This window comes from Nyctereutes procyonoides, unplaced genomic scaffold (genome assembly GCF_905146905.1).
Source record: "Nyctereutes procyonoides isolate TBG_1078 unplaced genomic scaffold, NYPRO_anot_genome, whole genome shotgun sequence".
NCBI lineage: Eukaryota > Metazoa > Chordata > Mammalia > Carnivora > Canidae > Nyctereutes > Nyctereutes procyonoides.
Window position 1 is genome coordinate 40233871 of NW_026575140.1, and position 16479 is coordinate 40250349.

The following is a 16479-nucleotide window of genomic DNA, read 5'->3' on the forward strand; positions in this document are numbered from 1 at the left end:
GAGAACTTTCTTAACAGAATCGAGTATTTCAGACAGAAACTAGTTTCTTTTGAAGCTTGAACATACACTCTATATGGGAACTTCAGGGGTCATGTTTTTCCTTGGACCCTCAGTTTCCACCTCCCTGTCATGTGGATAATGACACTGTCTCCTAGGGTTTTGGAGAGATCCAAATGGCAAGTCTTAGGTCAATCACTTGGCACTTGGTGCTTAATAACTGATGGCTATTTTTTTCCTGAAATTTAGGACCAAGCCAGGGCCTCTCTGAGTCAGTTACCCTGGAGCTTTATCATTTCAGCATGCCCTATGCTCTAGGGTGTTCCTGCAGACCAAGTAGGCTGGGCAGGGTCTTAAAAGGAATTCCTATAGAATATTCCAGGTATACTAGTCAGCTTGGGCTCCCTAATAACAAAATGCCATAGCCTAGGAAGCTTAAACAATAGAAATTGATTTTCTCACAGGTCTGGAAGCTAGAAATCAGAGATAGAGTGCCAACGTGGCTTGGTTCTGGTGAAGATCTCCTGGCTTACATATGACAGACATCTGTGTCATTACACAATAGAGAGAGATCTGTCTCCCATTCTCTTCTTATAAAGCCATAGTCCCGGCAGAATAGTGTCCCACCCACATGTAACTTTACCTTTTAATGACCATTTCTCCACGTACTGCCACACTGTGGGGTTAGGGTGTCAACATATGAATTTGGAAAGGACACAGTTTAGTCTTATAGCACCAGGGAAGGCTTATTTAACCACAGAGTATGGGCACAGAGGTGCTATACCTGGTATCAAATTAAAGACCCTGCTTATCTTGCTTTTACCCATCACCATTCCTTTACCAGGTTGTTGGGTTTTCTTCCTCCACTGATAAAGCATTTCAGAAAACACAAAATTTGACCACGAAATAATCATATTGGCACCCAATGAGACCTGAGAATTCCCAGAATTCATTCTTAACGTTCAAACTCAACATTCAAATTCATCCTGAATGCTGTTTTTCCTGCATACGGCAGGATTTCTTGCTTTCTCCCTCTATGCTCAGACACTTGTTGGCTCCTTTCATTGGACCCAATGATGGATTCATGTTAAACCAAAAAAGTTTGACTACTGTAACCTGGAATTCTTCCTGCTGCTACTTCCCCATGCATACTCTTTTCTTTTTGAAAGATTGTTTATTTATTCATGAGAGACAGAGAGAGAGACAGAGGCAGAGACACAGGCAGAGGGAGAAGCAGGCTCCATGCAAGGAGCCTGACACAGGACTTGATCCCAGGACTCCAGGAATCACGCCCTGGGTGGAGGGTGCTAAACTGCTGAGCTACCCAGGGATCTACCCCACCCCTTCCACCCCATGCATACTCTTAAGTAGCAGGCAGAGACTACCTTACATAGATAACACTGAAGGCCCTATAAGGGAAGAATGCCAGGGACTTAATGCTTGTGTCCCCCAAAATGCATATGCTAGAACCCTAATCTCCATGTGGTGATGTTGGGAGGTGGCACCTTTGGAAGGTGATTTAGTTTTATTAAGTGGAGCCCTCATGAATGGGATTAGTACCCTTATATAAGAAGAGGCTTGAGAGGTGGCTGTTGATAAGCGGCCAAGTTTATGGTATTTTGTTATAGCAGCCCAAGTTGATGGGATAAGGAGCCTTTGACAAAGAACCAAGATTAAGTGTGAGAGTTGATACTCCTCTGCAGTAGTAGTCAAAATCTTATAGGCATAGGGTAGGGGAAGATGAAGGCACAACCCAGGGTCAGTCATTGTACACTACATATAGGCACTTTATTTAAGTTTATCTTCTTAACCAACTACCATCTGTTCTCTTATTTATCAATACAATACCCTTCTCATCAGTCTTTCAAATTCTAGCTCTTTTTCAACTTAACTCTCATAGCAGTGATTTCACTAAAGTATTTATTTATTCTGAAAACTATCATTTTATAATTGAGTTTTCATGGTAGATTTGTTAAGAGCTCGGGTTTGGCGCTTGATAGACCTGGAATTATACCCCAGATACTCACCAGATATTTCTTGGAAAAATTATTTAACCTCCCAGAAACTTATGTGCACAATAGAGTTAATCACATGTCTCTCATAGGGCAGTGTAAAAATTAAACAAGAAATTATGTTGAGTGCTTATTTCATATCCTGACTCAATACAATGTAACTTTTAATAGTATTAGGATAAGTGACTTGTTAAGGGTCACTGATACCAGAGAGGAGTAGGACCTTCTGTGTCCCATTGTAGCCTTCCACGCTACTCCTCTTTCCTATAACTAACACATCTCTTGCATTCTAGGGTAAGAGATGAAATGGTCTAGCAAAGAACTTTTTGTACTTTTGCACTTGAGTTGTGCTTGAGGTCAGTGGAATGGATAAACATAAGCATAAACACAGAGCTCTAATCTTGTCATCATCATTTGCTTGCTCTGTCCCCCTGTCCTACTCTCAGTATTCGGTTCTTTTCCGAACCGAACCGAAAGATTGACTAAGAGTATGCTAAGTTCCTTTAACATTGCAGGTGCTTCAAAATATTGGTTGCTTATATTTTGCCTCTTTATTTGATAATGCCATAAGAGACACCACAGCTCAAATCACCCTGCTTCATGACTATTTGTCCCTTCCTTGTATAGAGTACTCTCATGTTCCCTCTGCCTGCCACTCTCGAATCTAAACCTACTTTGATAGAATAGTCAATAGTTAAGAGCAATTTAGAGTATGAATAACATTTAGTTGGTTCTTGGCCCATTGATCTCATTCTCATCCTTTCCTAGTGAGCTAGAACGGGGCTTTGAAGTGCTCTCCACCCAATTTCCAGTTGCCATTACCAATAGATCACAGCCAAGAAATAAGCTGAATCTTATTTGGCTAATTCCAAGTTGGTACTTCATCCATCCCAAGTGTATACACTTTTAAGACATTTCACAAGTCATGTGTGAAGGTAGCAGGGGATTACCAGCAGTGGTAGAGAGATGGGGGAAAGTGACCAGGAAGATTTCTGGCACAATGAACTTACTCTGGCAGACAACTGCAAATGGTTCACTGATGGATAGACAGAAGGAATCTGGATTTTCAAAAACAATCAAAACTCTAACAAAAGCAAATCCCACAATATCTCAGAACATCTGCACGGACAAGATCAGTGGAATGGATACTGACAGATCCAAAAGAGAATCATTATTACACTCAATATTCAGAACACTCAATCTACTCTCCGAGGGTCATCACTGTCAAAATTGTGTTGTTAAAACTGAAGCTGCTATTATTTCACCTGCCTCACCTACTGGAGCTGAAAGGAACTTTAGATAAGTTATCACTTAACTACAAGAAAGAGGTCATAAATATGTCAATTAATTTCTCGGATTTGAAATGGATCTTAGAAGCCAAACTGAAATCTAACCATCTCCCCAATCTTGCACTTACTGCATACATCATTTCTATAGCTGAGAAAATATTCCATTTCTTCTGCAGACTTTAATAGGGAGCTCAGTTCTCTAATAAGAAGGAAGCACAACTCAAGTGCAAAATATAGCTATTATTTGGGTCATCCAAAATCTGCAGGAAGACAAAAAGCACTGAATTAAAAGGTTGACCTTGGGCAAGTTACTAGAATTTCCCAAGCCTTAGTTTTCATTCTAAATTTAAGATGTTTGAGTACTCACCTCCTGGGCCTGTGAAGTTTAGATATGATCATATGTATGTCATAATATAATGTTTGACATTATAATTTCTCATAATGTTAGCAATTATCTTCACTATTACTAAAGTTTACTTTCCATGTATATATATATATATATATGTATATGTATAAACACACAAGTCTCATATATATACATATATATACATATATATGTGAGACTTGAAAAGAATAAAATGAAGGTTTACAATGTACTTTAAAAATTTCCCAACTAAAAGCAACAGTGATTTATTCATAAATATTTTTACAATATTTTCTCCCCTTGACAGGTTATAAAACTTAGATCCAAATGGTCAGCCCCTCTGTTGTGTATGTGTATGTATTTTAATTGCTATAAAAATTAAAATAGCTGCTGCTTATTGATCCCCTACTTTGTACTGGGATTTGTCACACGTTACCTAATCCAATGCTCACAATAACTCCACGAAGTGCACAATTCAGAAGAGGAGTCTGAGGTTTAGGAAGTTAAGTAACTTACATAAGGTCAACCAGCCAGGTCTCTGGCCCTCACGCTCCCTATCTGCACTAATGTCTTTTGTATTTATTCCTAAAAAGTGCTCTTGGTTTAAGAAACAAGAGCCAGGCTCTCAGAGACTAGAAATGAAATTGTACTGGCGTTTCAATGCCTGCAGCCTGTAGTGATTCTGAGTAAGATTGCAAACTTCATGGAGAATTGGTAGCCTCAGGAAGAAACTGTCAATCTCAATTAAGACATCACGGTGTCAGATGAGGAAGGTACTTCCACGAAGCCTATTGTTGAATGAGTGTCAGGTGAAGGCAGTACTAATTACTGCACAATCCAAATATGTCTGTTTCCTACTCCTCTCAAAGTAAGGTCACCAAGTTATTATGGCATGGTGGTTTGCACTATTTTGGATTCCGCCAAGTGGCAGGTGGCCTGACAAACATGCAACTCAGCATGTTTTGTTGGGTCCCCACAGCTGTGCTGCCAATCAGTTCGGGAGGGCTGCAAGTTAATGCTAATTAGCTTCTGTTGATCTGCATATTCCAACAGCCTCCCAGGATTCCCATTTTGATATGCAAGATTGCCAGTTGGGTATGTGATTGAATTAAGAAGCAAAAAAGATTTTATCTTTCCACACAGGGATTTGTGGGTTTCAATTCCCAGCAGAGGCTGTTACCCTTCTGGTTCATAGTTGGCAGCTCTGGCCCCCAGCATGGGAGCATGGGCTCCAGGCTACAGGGTGCTGCCGCCCTGCTTATGAAAACAAAAATCCTGCCCTAACCTCCTAGCCCTATTAGTAGTAAACATTCTTTCCATCTGGTCTGTGAACTGGCACTGGCAATTTAGATGGGCAAGGAATCTATAGTTTTCTTTTCCATTTGGTTCAAATCTGTTTAGTGCAAATCACCTACACACAAATACGTTAGTAATGAAGAATTATTTCTTGTGGCATGCAAAGAGCACTAATTCCAAATGGTCACTTCCAAACCTATTGGCTCTCATGGGATAAACTGCTTTACCTTTCTGGACGTCAGTTTCTTCAAATGCAATGTTAGGAGGTTGTGCTAGAGTCCATTAAAGGAAAGAAGGTAAATGACAAAGAGCAAAATGTTTGACACGTGTTAACCCTTGGATATTGTAGTATACTTTTGAAATCAATTTTTTAAAATTAACTATCCAGTAGGCACTCTGTATCAGCACAATGCATATGAATACAGGTTTAAATATAAATAAGATTATTCATTTCCCTCCAGTAGTATATAGTAAAAAGACAATTACAATGGGAAATAAAATCCCTTCCAACAAGTCTCCTACAATTCTATTTTTCCCTTTCTTTCTGCTATGATTACAAGGGAACACCCCAATTTTCTGGCTCTACCACTTAATAGTGTTGTTTTCCTGGGTGTGTTGCTTAACTTCTCTGGGTCCAGGTTTCTCTTTCTGTAAAAATAACGCACACCACATAATATTGAGTCACTTACATGAAATATTGCTTATTAAAGCTACTGACACATAGTAGATATTCTGTAAATAGTATTTTCCTTCTGTTTCTCCTTGCCATGGATATTATCAGAATCACATGAGTTCAATAAATTCTGGAGTGAAGGACAAAGGTAGAAGAAAAAGAGGCGGAAGGATTTTAGCCATGGTAGGAAAGGAACTCAGCAGGAAACTGCACTATAAGGGCTGATGTATTTAGATTTTGCACCTGTATTTCATCAGGGCAATGAAAATATGATCTCACTGGGTAAACATTACAAAAACAATTTTCAAAAGTTTAACTTGGCTGCAGCCTTAGAAAGTTCTGCTTCCCTGAAGTGATTAAACAATATTTCTTGGAAAACATTTGCTAAATATAATTGTGAGAGAATTTTCTTTTCCTTTTTCTTATTGTTGGATTTAGGAGGCCCAGTTGGATTTTTGTAGGAAAAGTTACGAACATGACTGCTATATTTCTATCACATTTTGTATATTTTCATATGTGTGTGTATATATAAATATGTATGTCTCCATTTCTCTATGTATATGCATATAACGCATGTGGGATTGTATCTATATGTAGTATATGCATATAAATGTTCATCCATATACAAATTTTAGAATTGAGTACATGCATACACATATACATGTGTTTTATAATATGGCATCTATATTTATCATTCATTTAGGTATTGTAGTGGTTAAGAGCATAGATTCTGAAATCAGACTTTCAGAATTTGAATCCTAGCTTTATCATTTATTGCTATATGACAGTAGGCAAGTAATTTAATCTGCACATCTCAGATATTACTTAAATAATATCTTAGGATATCTGTGAAATGGAGATAATAATTCTATCTACTGCAAAGAGTAATTGTGAAGATTAAATGACACACACATGAAAGTGCTTAAAAATAAACTTGATATTGCTATTGTTAGGACTATTACTATTATTGTGTTATTTTTCATTCATTCAGATTACTTTGATTTTAAGATTTTTTTGTTTTAAACTTCCAGTGGAAATTTTTTAAAGTAATATCAGAGCTTTTCTATTTTTAAGTGGTAGGTATTTTAATTAAATTTTAAAGCACATCATTCCTTTGTTGTGGGAAGAATCATCTGGATATATGTATTTAGCTATATACCCCACCTCACCACCATCCCCCTTCTTGGAGAAAATAGTGAAATAACCTTGAATGCATATGTTTTAGACTAAAAGGATCAATGTGCTATTTGGCAATGCAAATTGAATGTATGTTATAGCAAAGCTATTTCTTTGCATACTTTGTTGCTTGAGAGAAAAGAAAGATTTCTTTATTAAATAGTTTAGGCTGCAAATTATTGCTTGTTTTGACCAAGATACATATGCCTGTCATTGATCAAAGAGATTAGTAATAGAGATTCCATGATTGTAAGGGGAAAAATGCAGGCCCAGTATTTAATTCAAGCTGGAAGAGAAACTGGATAGAGAGCTATCTGGGCTTGGCACAACTCAGACTGGACTGGATTTGAATCTCAGCTCCATCTCTTCCTAGTGTTGTGACCTTAGGCAAGTGTGAAGTCAGAAGTAAATAACAGCCTTTCAAATGATGTTGGATTGTTGCCCTCCTGTGTCACTGTCTTGTGGCCATAGAGCCAAACAGTACCCTTTCCAGTGAAAGGTGAAGCTTCTCATCAACAATGTGGGCATTTTCACAATCATCCTGGGAAGAACTTAATCCTTGGGCTGAAAAGAGGACAGAAGAAAGAAAAGTACCTATTTTGTGGCTCTCATTTTGTTTCTTTAAGCAATCCATTTAACTATGGAACTAATATTTACTAAACCCCTAGGTCAGATTAGAATGCTAGGAAAGGCTGTATAGGACATGGTGTCTACTCTTAAAATACTCATAATTAAATGAGAGATTTGTGAATAAATAAAAGCCATAAATAAAGTCTGATAGATGCTACGTAGAGTGCAAAAAAATAAAAATAAAAAATCTGTGGACACAGAGGAGGAAGAAATGATTAGTTCTCTCCAGGGATGCAAAGCATCTAAAGTGAGGTGAAGATTGAGCTATCTCTTAAAGAAAGGGTAGGAATAGGACAAATAGAAGAGAGAGAGGTTTCAAGCAAAAGGAACATTCAAAGCCATTGTGCTTTAAAATAATATAGCAAATTCAGGGAATGTTCATAGTTCAGTATTCTTAAATCTTAGGAAGTGAAGAAAAGAGTAATCTGAGACTTTAGGCCTGAAGAGATTATTAGCCCCACTTTGATGGCCTATGTATTATTACATGCTCAACTATGTGATTTATTTTTCCTAAGGGCAATACGAAACCATCAAAAGGTTATAAGCATCTGAGAGACATATTTATATTTTCATTTTGGTGCATTCCTGCAGGTATATGAAGAATAAACATGAAAAGGTAAAGAATAGAAGCAGGAAATTATTCAAGGGGGCATTATAGGAATGGGGACATAGAACAATCAGGGTTAGAATTTACGGAATACAAAGGGACATTTAAAAAGATCTTTAGAGGGACACCTGGGTGGCTCAGTGGTTGAGTGTCTGCTTCTGCTCAGGGTGTGATCCCGGGGTCCTGGGATTGAGTCCCGCACTGGGGTCCCCACAGGGAGCCTGCTTCTCCCTCTGCCTGTGTTTCTGTCTCTCTCTTTGTGTCTCTCATGAATAAATAAATAAATATAATATTTTAAAAATAATAAGTAACAAAAAGATCTTTAGAGATAACCATCTCTAAGAGTTGAACATTGGTTCATGGAAGGAAGGAGTCAAGGTGATTCCAGGTTTTTTGTATGGAGAAGATTAATATTGAAATACACATTGAACACCTCCTCCAGGGTGAGGAGGGAAGAAAATATGTATTTTGTTCTGAAAATTCTAAGAGTGAGATGCTTAGGGGACACTCAGATTGATAGACAAGTTTGGATATACAGATTTAGAGCAAAGGGCCAGGTAGAAATTTAGAAATAATTAGCTTAGAAATGACAGTTATGAGAAAAGACATGATAATCAGAAAATTCCTTTCATGTGAAAGGAGAGTACTAACACAAACATGGAAGTAACCACCAAAGAATGACAACATTTATGACAAAAGATACCTATCATCTCAGTGACATTGATCTTTCAATACACCAAACAAAGCCCTAAACTTGCTAAAAGACTGAATTGGGCTTTTCCAGAAGTTGTTTACTTTCTCTATCAAGATGAAATGAACTAAATCTAAAAGATGTGGCAATTGAACCAACAGCGAAAAAATATTAAGAATTAAAAATTTGCTAACCACTGCTTTGAATGACATCTCACCTTTTCTCTAACGCAGTAAGGGATGATGGGCCACTTCACTTTTCTTTTAAAATAATTAAGCATCCAAAATACTGGATCAATCATACAAGAAAATAGTAGTCCATGTCTAACATTACTACAATAAAAAGATACTTTAAAAAAAAAAAAGGATACGTTAAAAGGCCCCATTTATTTATACAGTAGTAACAAGGAATACAATCAATCTTTTGGTTGCTGTTGGTTGGGGGATTTTTTTTTAAGCTCATGAATGAAAGGTCTCCAAATGATGTGGGTCCTGTGGTTTTTCTCAGACAGTTTAATAAATATGAAAGAACTGAGACTAATTGAAAGAATAGCTTAGTAGGAAATTTGGAGGGAAAAAACTTTAGGAGATTTCTTAAGAATCAAAGACAAGTCTAATGAATTGGGTGGAGTTGATAGAGCCCTGAAGTTTATTCTCCTCTGTATGAAGGAAATGATCTCAGAGTGATAATACAAATGGTATTTGTATGATTCATGAAACTTTTTTTTTAGTTAATTATAAATGGATTTCATAGCCCCTTAGATTCAGAAAGCACAGTACATTTCAGTAATTTATTTATTCTCTGGGAAGGGATTTTATGAATGTTTGAAAAAAGGTTTGGTTTAAGATAAATTAAAAGCAAGGAGTTCTTTTCTTTAAAAAGTCATGACAGGTATGATAAATTTTTTTATTCTCTGGAATTTGAGCTCTGGTCTATGCTGTCACCAGCTGAGTTTCATTTTGGTCACAGCTTTCCACCTCTTTACCTCCAAAAACCCAACATTTCCTAAACCCATCCAGGTAACATGTTGTTGAAGCTACCTGGAATGTCTTCTCTTCTCTCTTGGTAAATTACTAATTATTCAAGACCTACCCACAATTTTATATCCTGTGAAATCATCTCCAATTTATTCCATTTGTCCTTCTTCTGTTCCTCAATACCTTGATCATATTCCTATATGAACATCTATTAGTTTCACTACAATTATCAGCTACGCATACATCTTTATAGCTGAACTAGGCCTTGCTCTGTGCCTAGCACATGGCACACATTCGGTAGATACTTCTTGTTATGATGACATGATTATTACTACTACTTCATCATTACCCATATGTATATGTATATCTGTGTCTAACTACAATTTAGACAATGAACTCAGAGATATGGTCTCTCTTGAATCTCAAGATACACACAAGACTGTAAGGACAACTACTTTTAATCCCATTTTTCAGATGAGAAAGGTTAAGACACACTCCAAACTCTTATCCAGTATTCCATGGGAAATAAGTGGGGAGAAATCAATCTCTTCTGCAGATATTAGTTCTAATATACTATATTCAATTAAGTGGAATTTTCAGAACCATATGCTTATAAGTTTATTCCTTAGAGCTTTTATTTAGACCTCAGGTGAACAAAAATGAATTAACATACCCCTAGGTTTATCACAGTCATCATCAATTCATGGAGTGAACTAATGAACTAATCATACTAATTTATGTGTCTGTTTGTGTTAATATGACTAATAACCATGAATCTACCACTTAGTCCTGCACTAAAATAGTTACTAACTAAATCAACATGCTCCTCCTTCCTGATCTTGCCAACCTCTGATTTATTATCCAACCACAAATTATCGTTAGTTTTAATTTTATGCTTATCACTCCTTTGGCTTGTGTTCACAATTAGTTTAATTTTGGTTTTTTCCTCATTTCTTAACTTTGTATTAAAATTGTAAAAAAAAAATTTTACAAATAAAATTATGTTGTATGTAGTTTTCTGGAGCTTGATTTTAATTTAACATTACTAGCATTTATCCATCCTATTTTGTTTAGTTGTGCTCTTAATTTTCACTGCTGAATATTTTATGAATATACTACAATTTACTTAACTATTGTACTATTCACAGAAATTCGGGTTATTTCTAGGGTCAACATTTTTTTTTTAATATATACCTGGAAGTAGAATTGCTGGGTTGTAAGTTACATAAATATATTTCACTTTATAGGAAAATGCCAAGTTGCTCTTACAAAGGGATTATAATAATTTATAAAACTACCTACAAGGTATGAGAAATATCAATGATCCACATTGATAATTCAGTATTTGTTGCTATTGCAGTAATTGTTAGGCTTTTAATATTTTGTTAAGTAAATGTGAAAAGGTATCTCATTATGGTGTTGATTTACATTTCCCCAATTGCTAATCATATTGAGAGTATCCTCATACATTGGCCGTATTTCTTTTTATCTATAGAACTTCCTCATGTATTTGTGATACAAATCCTTTCTTATATGGATCATAAGTATCTTCATGTGGTTTGTATCTCATCCTTTGGCTTTCCTGGTAGATGCTGCTTTTGTTTTGCTTTTTCTTATTTAAATTCAATTTACTAACATATAGCACATCATTAGTTTCAGATGTAATTTTCAGTAATTCATCAATTGCCTACAACGCCCGGTGCTCATCACATCATGTGTCCTCCTTAATGCCCATCACCCAGTTACTCTGTTCTCCCCACCCACCTCTCTTTCAGCAACCCTCAATTTGTTTCCCAGAGTTAAGATTCTCTCATGGTTTGTTGTCCTCTCTGATTTTTCCCCATTCAGTTTCCCTTCCCTCCCTTATGATCCCTTGCACTATTTCTTATATTCTGCATATGAGTGAAACAATATGACAATAGCCTTTCTCCAACTAACTTATTTTACTTAGTATAATACCCTGCAGTTCCATTCACATCGATGTATATGGTAGGTATTCATACTTTCTGGTAGCTGAGTAATATTCCATTGTATGTATGTATACCACCTCTTCTTTATCCATTCATCTCTCAAAGGACATCTTGGCTCCTTCCAAGTTTGGCTATTGTGGACATTGCTGCTATGAACTTTGGGGTGCAGGTATCCCATCATTTCACTATATCTGTATCTTGGGGTAAATACCCAGTGGTGAAATTGCTGGATCATTAGGGTAGCTCTATTTTTAACTTCTTGAGGAACCTCTGCACTGTTTTTCCAGAGTGGCTGCACCAGTTCACATTCCCACCAACAGTGCAAGAGGGTTCCCCTTTCTCCACAACCTCACCAACACTTGTTGTTTCCTGTCTTGTCAATTTTAGCCATTCTCACTGGTGTGAGGTATCTCATGGTTTTGATTTGTATTTCCCTGATGCCAAATGATGTGTGGTATTTTTTCATGTGTCTGTTGACCATTTGTATGTCTTCTTTGGAGGAATATCTGTTCATGTCTTCTGCCCATTTTTTGACTGTATTATTTATTTACTTTTTTAGGTGTTGAGTTTGATAAGTTCTTTATAGATCTTGTACACTAGACCTTATCTGATATGTCATTTGCAAATATCTTTTCCCATTTCATAGTCGTCCTTTAGTTTTGTTGACATTTCCTTTGCTGTGTGGAAGCTTTTAATCTTGATGAAGTCCCAATAGTTCATTTTTGCTTTTATTTCCCTTGCCTTTGGAAATGTGTCTAGCAAGAAGTTCCTGCAGCTTAGATCAAAGAGGTTGCAGCCTTGGGGATCCCTGGGTGGCTCAGCAGTTTAGCGCCTGCTTTCAGCCCAGGGCGTGATTCTGGAGTCCCGGGATCGAGTCCCGCATCAGGCTCCCTGCATGGAGCCTGCTTCTCCCTCTGCCTGTGTCTCTGCCTTTCTCTTTCCCTCTCTCTCTCTTTCTCATGAATAAATAAATAAAATCTTAAAAAAAAAAGGTTGCAGCTGTGTTTTCTTTCAGGATTTTGATGGATTCCCATCTCACATTTAGGTCTTTCATCCATTCTGAGTTTATCTTTGTGCATGGTGTAAGAAAATGGTCCAGGTTCATTCTTCTATGTGTGGCTGTCCAATTTTCCCAGCACCATTTGTTGAAGAGACTGTCTTTTTTCCCACTGGATATTCCTGCCTGCTTTGTCTAAGGTTGGTTGACCATAGAGTTGTGAGTCCATTTCTGGATTCTCTATTCTGTTCCAGTAATCTATGTGTCTGTTTTTGTGCCAGTACCATGCTGTTCTGATAATCACAGCTTTCTAATATATCTTGAAGTCAGGCATTGTGATGCACCCAGCTTTTTCCCCCCAACATTCCTTCGGCTATTCAGAGCAGAAATCAATGAAGTAGAAACCAGAAGAACAATAGAAAAAGTCAATGAAACTAGGAGGTGGTTCTTTGAAAGAATTAATAAGATTGATAAACCTCTAGTCAGACTTATCAAAAAGAAAAGAGAAAGGACTCAAATTAATAAAATCATGAATAAAAGGGGAGAGATCACGACCAATACCAAGGAAATACAAACGATTTTAAGAACATATTATGAGCAACTATATGCCAACTAATTAGGAAATCTGGGAGAAATGGATGCATTCCTGGAAACATAAACTACCAAAAGGGAAATAGGAAGAAATGGAAAACCTGAACAGATCAATAACCAGTAAGGAAGTTGAAGCAGTCATCAAAACTCTCCCAAGAAACCAGAGTCCAGGGCTTGATGGCTTCCCAGGGTAATTCTTTCAAACATTTATTTATTTATTTATTTAAATATTTTTTTAAATTTTTATTTATTTATGATAGACACACACACACACACACACACACACACACAGAGAGAGAGAGAGACAGAGACAGAGGCACAGGCAGAGAGAGAAGCAGGCTCCATGCACCGGGAGCCCGACATGGGATTCGATCCCGGGTCTCCAGGATCGCGCCCTGGGCCAAAGGCAGGCGCCAAACCGCTGCGCCACCCAGGGATCCCCTTTCAAACATTTAAAGAAAAAATAATACCTATTCCACTGAAGCTGTTTCAAAAAAAAAAATGTAGATACTGTTTCCAATGAATGTTTACTGGTGATAGTTTACTAACTATATCCTTCAAAAAAATGTGATTGGCCAATGGATCTCCCTCACCCAAAGTCAGGGGATCAGCCTGAAGCCAATAACTAATAACAGATACAAGAGGCTCATTCCCTTACTTCAAGGCTTGCTCCACAGTACAATCATGCTCCAGAGTTTCCCATGGTATTAGGGCAAGGCTAGACTAGAACTGAAACCACATATTCACTCAGCCACATCCCCTCCCTATACTGCTTTCCTTATTTCTCTACAGGCACTTTTAGATGCCCTCAATAAAGTACCTGCACAAAATTCTCTATCATAGGATAGGAAAATTATCCTATGCTCCTAGGATATTCAACTTAAGATACTTTGAGATATCTTCTGATGAGCACTTCTTAATTTTAATGTAGTCAAATATGTATCATTCTTTCATGAATTTCTCTTCTTAAAAAGTCTATTACTAAATCTCATATTTCTGCAGTCAGTTATCATTACCTATATTTCCTGTAAATATTTTTAAATTTTGCTTTTCACATTTAAGTTTTCAATGGTTCTGGAATTGATTTTTGTATATAGCATGAAGTGGGGATCAAATGGTTTACAATATGTGAATAACCATTTTGTCCAGGTTAACTTATTAGATTCCTTCCTTTCCTTACCATGTGTCTTTTTAGAAAACTGATGACTTATTCCACATCTATTCAATATATTTTAAAATACTTTTTATATATTAAAGGTCTTATTTAGTTTTGAGGTTACAAACATAAAATTATATAGCATCCCACCCATCCCTGCTATCAAGAAGCATACAATATGGTGGGAAAAGCAGAAAACTCCTCAAGGGTAAACAGATTAAGACCTATCAGTAGGAGTCAGCAAAGACTTTTAGACGCAGTGAAACTGAAAGAAAGATTTTCTAGGTGCAAAAGGTGGATTATTCGTTGTGTTTCCAAACAGAGAAAACATTTTTTATAAAAATACAAATTGCCAACCAGCATAGAATACTTTAGAATGCTTGCAATTCTATTTGGCACAAAAAGTGTGAGAGCAGAAAAAAATTAAGAAGTGGACAGGGGTCTATTTACAAAGGCCTTTTTTGACAATGTACCTTGATTGCTACCTTGTATCTCCCATTATTACATCCCCCTTCTCTTTGCAGATGGCTTTTACTCTTGCCACTGGTTGGAGAGAATAATGTGACTCAGGCTTAGCCATAGTAGTCTAGTCCTAGTAGTTTAGTCCTTTTGACACAGAATTTAGCCGAGGAGTGAGCCTGTTATGCAAACCACTCTAATTGTAATCCTCTGATGGGATTAGTATATAGCTGTTGATAGAAACCCTTTCTGTTAAAGTTGCTAATCTGGGGCTGAGAATAGTCATGTTCCCTAACACATGGAGAACATCTAAATGCAGTAGAAAATAAAGCCTACATTCACCAATAAGAAGAAGAGGAGAGACAGAAGAGGAAATTCACAGAGAAATTTTGGATAGCATTATAATCCCAGTTCCATTACTTGAGGAATGGTCTCCAATAGATCTTTCCTCAATTCTATTAGCTACCCAGATTTCTTAAGAATATAAAATCCATTATCCTGTATTAAAATGGATATTGACATTGGGTCTGATATTATTAAGTGAGAGAGAATTAACTAAAATAGGCAATATTTATTCCTGATAACAACAGAGGGCCATCAAAAGGCTATTTTTAGGGGGAGTATCATGATTTGCCTAAAACAAAGTTTCCTGTGGCCACAAGGTAAAAGGTAGGTTACAGTGGGGAAAAAAAAATCAAGTAGAAACAAAAGCAAAAATGGAAAAGGAAATGAATACAGAAAAGGTCTATATCTACTTGGTTATGCCTAGCACTAGGACTACACGTCTACTCTTTAAGTAGGCAAACTCAAATATTTGTGTCAAGTGGCTTAATACCATTTTTTAAGGATTCTTGTAAAAATGTTGACTTATAATTTTATTATTGAGAAAAAAACTATTAAAAACTTGTATTTCTGTTCTAAATTATTGGAGATTATAAAAGATTCAGAGATTAAAAAAAAAACTTAAGAAAATTAAGATCACCCCGAGCCCCAACAATTAAAGAAAAAATAGTTTATGGTCTTATCCTTCAGGCTCATAAAATGTAGAAGCATTGGTTTACAAAATATCATTTAATTTGTTCCATTTTAACCAAATATTAGGCCCTGAATAATTTCTCATATAAAATATATCTTGAATATTCAATTGCTACATTTAATAGCATGTATAGATGTATTACATTACTTAACCAACAGTATTTTTTTGATACTTTGGTTGCTTCCAATTTTTATAATTTTAAAGAATGCTGCCATAAGCATCCAACATATAGATCTTTTTCTGCATTTTATATTTTGGGTTGGATAAATTCCTAATGGAATTACTGAGACAGAGGTTATATACATTTTTAAGACTCTTTCCACAAGAGAACTTTGCAAATTAGACTATATGTTTTATTTCAGCAGAATATGACAAGTCTGAAGTGACAGATGATCCCAATTCCCAGAATTTCACTGCACTTAGAGGTGCAGGGCAATCAGATTCAGCTGCTCTTCTACATTTGGGGCATAATGTGATGGACTGATTTCTGTTCTCCCTCTACAGTGTCTTTGACTAATATAAATTCTTCAGTTTCTTTCCATAGGAATAAAATATTCC